Raw genomic sequence first — 9,470 nt, 5'->3', positions numbered from 1 at the left:
TCATCCTTCTGAACTCCAGCGAGTAAAGACCCAGTCTACTCAATCTATCATCATAAGGTAACCCTCTCATCTCCGGAATCAGCCTAGTGAATCGTCTTTGTACCCCCTCCAAAGCTAGTATATCCTTCCTTAAGTAAGGTGACCAAAACTGCACGCAGTACTCCAGGTGCGGCATTGGCCCTGTACAGTTGGAGCAGGACCTCCCTGCTTTTGTATTCCATCCCTCTCGCAATGAAGGCCAACATTCCTCTCGCCTTCCTGATTACCTGCTGCACCTGCAAACTAACATTTTGGAATTCATGGCTACGTAATCAGGAGCACGTTCATTTATCAACGGACTGTTAACTGAGGGACGGTGGTTTGGTCCAAAAAGAGTTTCATAGCTACGGCCACACTAGTCTGAAAATGCCCAATCTTGTCTGATCTTGGAAGCTAAGCAGAGTCAGCCCTGGTTATTCCTTGGATAGGAGACCACCTCGGAATACCAGGTGCAGTAGGTTTACCGTTGGTGGACTTTGAATCCAGCGATCCGAGTTCAAATCTTAGTAAAAGCTGATTTCCAAAAAGAGTTTCATGCACAAGGACCCCCAGGTCCCTCTGCACCTCAGCATGTTGTAATTTCTCCCCATTCAAATAATATTCCCTTTTACTGTTTTTTTTTCCCAAGGTGGATGACCTCACATTTTCCAACATTGTATTCCATCTGCCAAACCTTAACCCATTCGCTTAACCTATCTAAATCTCTTTGCAGCCTCTCTGTGTCCTCTACACAACCCACTTTCCCACTAATCTTTGTGTCATCTGCAAATTTTGTTACACTACACTCTGTCCCCTCTTCCAGGTCATCTATGTATATAGTAAACAGTTGTGGTCCCAGCACCGATCCCTGTGGCACACCACTAACCACCGATTTCCAACCCAAAAAGGACCCATTTATCCCGACTCTCTGCTTTCTGTTAGCCAGCCAATTCTCGATCTATGCTAATACATTTCCTCTGACTCCGCGGAGCTCTATCTTCTGCAGTAACCTTTTGTGTGGCATCTTATCGAATGCCTTTTGGAAATCTAAATACACCACATCCATCAGTACACCTCTATCCACCATGCTCGTTATATCCTCAAAGAATTCCAGTAAATTAGTTAAACATGATTTCCCCTTCATGAATCCATGTTGCGTCTGCTTGATTGCACTATTCCTATCTAGATGTCCCGCTATTTCTTCCTTAATGATAGTTTCAAGCATTTTCCCCACTACAGATGTTAAACTAACCGGCCTATAGTTACCTGCCTTTTGTCTGCCGCCTTTTTTTAAACAGAGGCTTTACATTAGCTGCTTTCCAATCCGCTGGTCCAATCCAGAGTCCGGAAAATTTTGGTAGATTATAACGAATGCACCTGTTATAACTTCCGCCATCTCTTTTAATACCTTGGGATGCATTTCATCCAGACCAGGGGACTTGTCTACCTTGAGTTCCATTAGCCTATCCAGCACGACCCCGCTAGTGATAGTGATTGTCTCAAGGTCCTCCCTTCCCACATTCCCGTGACCAGCAATTTTTGGCATGGTTTTTGTGTCTTCCACTGTGAAGACCAAAGCAAAATAATTGTTTCAGGTCTCAGCCATTTCCACATTTCCCATTATTAAATCCCCCTTCTCATCTTCGAAGGGACCAACATTTACTTTAGTCACTCTTTTCCGTTTTATATATCGGTAAAAGCTTTTACTATCTGTTTTTATGTTTTACGCAAGTTTACTATCGTAATCTATCTTTCCTTTCTTTATTGCTTTCTTAGTCATTCTTTGCTGTTGTTTAAAATTTTCCCAATCTTCTAGTTTCCCACTAACCTTGGCCACCTTATACGCATTGGTTTTTAATTTGATACTCTCCTTTATTTCCTTGGTTATCCACGGCTGGTTATCCCTTCTCTTACCGGCCTTCTTTTTCACTGGAATATATTTTTGTTGAGCACTATAAAAGTCCTCCACTGTTCCTCAATTATCCCACCGTTTAGTCTGTGTTTCCAGTCTACTTTAGCCAACTCTGCCCTCATCCCAATGTAGTCCCCTTTGTTTAAGCATAGTACGCTCATTTGAGACACTACTTCCTCACCCTCAATCTGTATTACAAATTCAACCATACTGTGATCACTCATTTCTAGAGGATCTTTTACTAGGAGATCGTTTATTATTCCTGTCTCATTACCCAGGACCAGATCTAAGATAGCTTGCTCCCTTGTAGGTTCTGTAACATACTGTTCTAAGAAACAATCCCGTATGCATTCTATGAATTCCTCCTCAAGGCTACCCCGTGCGATTTGATTTGACCAATCGATTTGTAGGTTAAAATCCCCCATGATTACTGCCGTTCCTTTTTCACATGCCTCCATTATTCCCTTGATTATTGCCCGCCCCACCGTGAAGTTATTATTTGGGGGCCTATAAACTACGCCGACCAGTGACTTTTTCCCCTTACTATCTCTAATCTCCACCCACAATGATTCAACATTTTGTTCATTAGAGCCAATATCGTCTCTCACAACTGCCCTGATATCATCCTTTATTAACAGAGCTACCCCACCAACTTTCCCTTCTTGTCTATCTTTCCGAATTGTCAGATACCCCTGTATGTTTAATTCCCAGTCTTGGCCCCCCTGCAACCACGTTTCTGTAATGTCCACCAAATCATACCCATTTGTAATGATTTTGCCGTCAACTCATTTACTTTATTTCGAATGCTGCGTGCGTTTAGGTAGAGTGTTTTAATACTAGTTTTTAAACCATGATTTTTAGTTTTGACCCCTCCTGCAGCCCCTTTATATTCATACATATTGTCCCTTCCTATCACCTTGTGGTTACACTTACCCCAGTGCTACTCTGCTCTTTTGCCTCCTGCCTTTTGCATTCTTTCTTGGGGTGCCTGTTCATCTGAGCTCTCACCCACTCTAACTAGCTCAGAGCCCTCTCTATGGTTCCGAATACTCCTCGCATTGAGGCACCGAGCTTTCATGCTTGTCTTTTTATTACACTTTGACCCTTTAGAATTTTGCTGTACAGTGGCCCTTTTTGTTTTTTGCCTTGGGTTTCTCTGCCCTCCACTTTTACTCATCTCCTTTCTGTCTTTTGCTTTTGTCTCCATTTTGTTTCCCTCTGTCTCCCTGCATTGGTTCCCATCCCCCTGCCATATTAGTCTAACTCCTCCCCAACAGCACTAGCAAACACTCCCCCTAGGACATTGGTTCCGGTCCTGCCCAGGTGCAGAGCGTCCGGTTTGTAATGGTCCCACCTCCCCCAGAACCGGTTCCAATGCCCCAGGAATTTGAATCCCTCCCTGCTGCACCACTGTTCAAGACACGTATTCATCTGAGCCATCGTGCGATTCCTACTCTGACTAGCACGTGGCACTGGTAGCAATCCCGAGATTACTACTTTTGAGGTTCTACATTTTAATTTAGCTCCTAGCTCCTTAAATTCGTCTCGTAGGACTTCATCCCTTTTTTTACCTATATCGTTGGTACCAATGTGCAACACGACAACTGGCTGTTCACCCTCCCTTTTCAGAATGTCCTGCACCCACTCCTTGACCATTGCACCAGGGAGGCAACATACCATCCTGGAGTCTCGGTTGCGGCCGCAGAAACACCTATCTATTCCCCTTACAATCAAATGCCCTATTACTATCGCTCTCCCACTCTTTTTCCTGCCCTCCTGTGCAGCAGAGCCAGCCACGGTGCCATGAACTTGGCTGCTGCTGCCCTCCCCTGATGAGTCATCCCCCTCAACAGTACTCAAAGCAGTGTATCTGTTTTGCAGGGGGATGACCACAGGGGACCCCTGCATTACCTTCCTTGCACTGCTCTTCCTGCTGGTCTTCCATTCCCTATCTGGCTGTGGACCCTTCACCTGCGGTAAGACCAACTCGCTACACGTGCTACTCACGTCATTCTCAGCATCGTGGATGCTCCAGAGTGAATCCACCCTCAGCTCCAATTCTGCAACGCGGACCGTCAGGAGCTGGAGGCGGATACACTTCCCGCACACGTAGTTGTCAGGGACACCGGAAGTGTCCCTGAGTTCCCACATTGTACAGAAGGAGCACATCACGTGACCGAGCTCTCCTGCCATGACTTAACCCTTAGATACACTTAAATTGGCAACAATAATGCTAAAGTTTACTCACTGTTATAGAAGAGAAAAAAGTAAAACTACTCACCAATCACAAGCCAATCACTTATCCCGTTGGTTGTGACGTCACCTTTCTATTTATTTCTACTTCTTTTTTGCCTTCTCCCTGTAGCTGCACAAGCTCCGCCTTTATAGGCCTCTCGCCGACCCCGGACTGTCGCCTCCTCCTGGACAGGGGCAGAGATACACGGAGAGGGGGCGCAGAGGTACACGGAGACGGGGGGGGGGCAGAGGTACACGGAGAGGGGGGGGGGCAGAGGTACACGGAGAGGGGGGGGCAGAGATACACGGACAGGGGGGGGGGCAGAGGTACACGGAGAGGGGGGGGCAGAGGTACACGGAGAGGGGGGGGGCAGAGGTACACGGAGGGGGGGGGGCAGAGGTACACGGAGAGGGGGGGGCAGAGGTACACGGACAGGGGGCAGAGATACACGGACAGGGAGGCAGAGATACCAACACAAAGTGCAATAGATAGCTAAGTGTCAAATGTGGCTCAATTGATAGCACCCTCTTCTCTCCATCAAAAAGTTGTAAGTTCAAGTCCCACATGAGAGACTTAAGCACAAAAATCTAGGAAAACAATTCAGTGTTGTACTGAGGTAGTGCTGCATAGTTAGACATGTTGTCTTTTGGATGAGGCGTTAAACTGAGGCCCCGTCTGCTCTCTGAGGTGGATGTAAAAGATCCCATGGCATTATTTCAAAGAGCAGGGGCATTTTCCCCGGTGTCCAGTCAATATTTATCCTTCAATCAAGATCACTAAATAGCAGAGACACGATGGGCCAATTACCTGTTTGTGGGAGCTTGCTGTGCACAAATAGGCTGCCGTGTTTTCTACATTACAACAGGGACTACACTTCAAAAAGTACTTCATCGGCTGTGAAGCGCTTTGGGACGTCCGGTGGTTGTGAAAGGCGCTATATAAAGACAAGTCTCTCTTTCCTTCAATAGATACACGCACACACACCGCATGGTCTAAAGCTACTCCTGAAACAGCACATTGAACACCAGCTGATCCTGTTTTGAAAACTGGAGAAAATCAGAGAGTTTTTCTGATCCTTCTCTGGCCCGCAGTTCTCCAGTCAGTAACGTGTGTAAACCCTTGGAGATTTGGTCCCTGTTTAATTTATTTCTGACCATACAAGACTGATCATCAGCTAATAGTGTAATATTTTAATTTCAATATTTAATTAACTTCCCTTTGAATCCATTAGAATTAATTATCTACATCCCATACTTCATTAAGAAGCTGTCATTTGTTCCGTGTTGGCCCACTTCCTCCCAGCCCAGCTTTAACCCTTCACATTCTGAGTTCCGGGAAATCTTTTACATCCAGCCTCAGAGAACACACGGGGCCTTGCTTTAACGTCTCATCTAAAATACTGCCCCCTCCAACAGTGCGGCGCTCCCTCGGTACCGCCCCTCCCACAGTGCGGCGCTCCCTCGGTACCGCCCCTCCCACAGTGCGGTGCTCCCTCGGTACCGCCCCTCCGACAGTGCGGCGCTCCTTCGGTACCGCCCCTCCGACAGTGCGGCGCTCCCTCAGTACCGCCCCTCCGACAGTGCGGCGCTCCCTCGGTACCGCCCCTCCGACAGTGCGGCGCTCCCTCGGTACTGCCCCTCCGACAGTGCGGCGCTCCCTCAGTACCGCCCCTCCGACAGTGCGGCGCTCCCTCAGTACTGCCCCTCCGACAGTGCGGCGCTCCCTCAGTACCGCCCCTCCGACAGTGCGGCTCTCCCTCAGTACCGCCCCTCCGACAGTACGGCACTCCCCCAGTACCGCCCCTCCGACAGTGCGGCGCTCCCTCGGTACTGGGCTGGAGTGTCAGTCTGGTTAATGATCTGTCAATTTGCTTTGATGCTCTTGCGCCAATGAGGGGAAAATAAATGAGCCGGGTTTGTGGCACTCAGGCTCTGTGAGTGTGAGCTGGACAGTGAGCGAATTGGTGCACAGCACAAGGTCTGCAGGTGTTTGAAGAGCTTTGCTGAAGCGGACTCCAGGGTTGGGCTGTGGGCTTCGCTGGCAAGGCATTGACTGCCCACCTCAGCTGTCCCGACAAGGTGATGATGGGCCGCCCTGACCGCAAGCGTTTTTGCAATGCAGGCATTTTTGAAGCCACGCAGTGTGAGCCTGGAGTCACGTGTAGGCCCAGAGTGGGGGTGGGACGGGAGTCACGTGTAGGCCCAGAGTGGGGGTGGGACGGGAGTCACGTGTAGGCCCAGAGTGGGGGTGGGACGGGAGTCATGTGTAGGCCCAGAGTGGGTCAGGGTGGGACGGGAGTCATGTGTAGGCCCAGAGTGGGGGTGGGACGGGAGTCATGTGTAGGCCCAGAGTGGGGATGGGACGAGAGTCACGTGTAGGCCCAGAGTGGGTCAGGGTGGGACGGGAGTCATGTGTAGGCCCAGAGTGGGGGTGGGACGGGAGTCATGTGTAGGCCCAGAGTGGGTCAGAGTGGGACGGGAGTCATGTGTAGGCCCAGATTAGGGGTAGGACGTGAGTCATGTGTAGGCCCAGAGTGGGGATGGGACGAGAGTCACGTATAGGCCCAGAATGGGTCAGGGTGGGACGGGAGTCACGTGTAGGCCCAGAGTGGGGATGGGACGGGATTCACGTGTAGGCCCAGAATGGGTCAGGGTGGGACGTGAGTCACGCGTAGGCCCAGAGTGGGTTGGGGTGGGACGGGAGTCATGTGTAGGCCCAGAGTGGGGGTGGGACGTGAGTCACGTGTAGGCCCAGAGTGGGGGTGGGACGTGAGTCACGTGTAGGCCCAGAGTGGGGATGGGACGGGAGTCACGTGTAGGCCCAGAGTGGGGATGGGACGGGAGTCCCGTGTAGGCCCAGAGTGGAGATGGGGTGGGACGGGAGTCATGTGTAGGCCCAGAGTGGGGGTGGGACGTGAGTCAAGTGTAGGCCCAGAGTGGGGATGGGACGGGAGTCACGTGTAGGCCCAGAGTGGGTCAGGGTGGGACGGGAGTCACGTGTAGGCCCACAATAAGTAGGGATGGGATGGGAGTCATGTGTAGGCCCAGAGTGGGGATGGGACGGGTGTCACGTGTAGGCCCAGAGTGGGGGAGGGACGGGAGTCACGTGTAGGCCCAGAGTGGGGGTGGGACGGGAGTCACATGTCGGCCCAGAGTGGGTCAGGGTGGGACGGGAGTCACGTGTAGGCCCAGTGTGGGTAGGGGTGGGACAGGAGTCACGTGTAGGCCCAGTGTGGTTGGTGGGGGGGCAGGTTCCGTCCCTGAAGAGCATTCATGGCATTTTAACGACAAGCCGGCAGCTTCGGTGGTAATTTTATTCAGTGCCGACCCACGAACTATCGGATATATCGACAAGTTGCACGGGTGGGATTTGAACTTATGACGTGTGGTTTGTAGCCCTGGAACACAACTGGATGGGGAACGAGATTCCAGCACCTGCACCTTGTGGGAACGGCCAGGTAAAGGGAAACTAAAATGCAATGCCAATACCGTGAATTTTTCTGGTGTTGGGGGAGCGCCTTCTGTGAGCCGCCTCTTTAGGGCTGTTTTATGGTGACGGGATAGAGTTGGGTTAAAGAATCAGCACGTAGTCCATTAGCTGTGTCTCCCAACCCCACAGCTCTGGGCTCCTGTGAAATTATCCCAATTAAATCTCGTGCTGTTTTTAGGACACGGATTTGCTGATTCTCACCGGAGTTTTCTGGATTGCAATCCTTTCCATTTACAGATAATCCAAAGGAGAATGAGTGCCTCACATCGCAGTAAATGGAAAATCAAATCCTCTCGGGGCTCGGATCTTTCTTCCATTGGTGAACTCCACCGCCATCTTGTGGAGAACACCAGCCCTGATTTTCCAATCTAACCTAATGTGGCTCCCCATCCAGTTAATCTTCTGAGGCACATTCCATATAGATACTCCTCGGCAGAAATTCACCCATCCTCACAACTGCAAGGAGGCTGCTCCCAGCATCGCCAATCGTTATGGCTGAGGAAGCCACTTCCGTGCAGAAAACCCCACCCTTCCCCAACCCAACTGTTTAATGGCTCCACCCAAAGATAGTTCAGGTGTTGATCACTGCGCATTCCTCATACCAACCTAAACCTACAGTTTATTAGTTTGAACTGGTGTCCCCTTATAATTTAACAAAGTAACAACCTCCAGCTCGGCCCTTATCTCAGCTCATCTGGTGTTGAAATCCTCATCCGTGCCTTTGTGACCTCCAGACTTCACTATTGCAACACTCTCCTGGCCAGCCCCCATCTACTATCCTCCATAAACTGAAGCTAATCACCCCTTGTGCTCGCTGCCCCATGTCCTAACTCACACCAAGTCCCGCTCATTCATCACCCCCTGTGCTCGCTGACCCATGTCCTAACTCACACCAAGTCCCACACAACCATCACCCCTGTGCTCACTGCCCCATGTCCTAACTCACACCAAGTCCCGCTCACCCATCACCCCCTGTACTCACTGCCCCGTGTCCTAACTCGCACCCAGTCCCACTCACCCATCACCCCCTGTGCTCGCTGCCCCCTGTTGTAACTCGAACCAAGTCCCACTCACCCATCACCCCCTGTGCTCGCTGACCTACAATGGCTCCTGGTTAAGCAATGCCTCAATTTCAAAATTCTCATCCTGGTTTACAAATCCCTCCATGGCCTCACCATCTCTGTAACCTCTTCCAGCCCTACACCACCCCCCCCCCCCCCAAATCTCTGCTCTCCTCTAATTCTGCCCCCTTTAGATTCCTGATTGGCCGTGTCTTCAGCTGCCTGGGCCCCAAGCTCTGGAATTCCCTCCCTAAACCTCTCCCCCTTTAAGGCGCTCCTTGAAACCTCCCTCTTTGTCCAAGCTTTTGGTCACCTGTCCCAATAGCTCCTCATCCGGCTCGGTGTCAAAGTTTTGTCTGATAACGGTCCTGTGACTCGCCTTGGGATGTGTTACTCTGTTAAAGGTGCTATATAAATGCAGGTTATTGTTCTGGAGCTACCTTCGTTCTACTCATTTAACTTTATATAACTCTATAAATCAAAAGGACATTTACAAGCCATGAAAATTAGGTGTTAGAGAGAGATACAAGATATGTATTGTGTGGATAAAGTTAATCCAGGGCATCACTTCAAGATATGGTTAGAGAGAATCTCTTCAAAAAACATGAACAAACCTTCGGGATCGGCCCCGAGGGAACTGTTCAATGACCCGATTGGAGGAAAGATGTAAATTGTGTTTAAAGTTCTGGAATAACGAGTCAAGATGGGCCAACTCCTCACCTGCTCTCCTCCAAATCCCTCCCCACGGCTCCCT

Source organism: Pristiophorus japonicus, chromosome 26 (genome assembly GCF_044704955.1).
Source record: "Pristiophorus japonicus isolate sPriJap1 chromosome 26, sPriJap1.hap1, whole genome shotgun sequence".
NCBI classification, from domain to species: domain Eukaryota; kingdom Metazoa; phylum Chordata; class Chondrichthyes; family Pristiophoridae; genus Pristiophorus; species Pristiophorus japonicus.
This window is presented reverse-complemented; position numbering follows the sequence as displayed.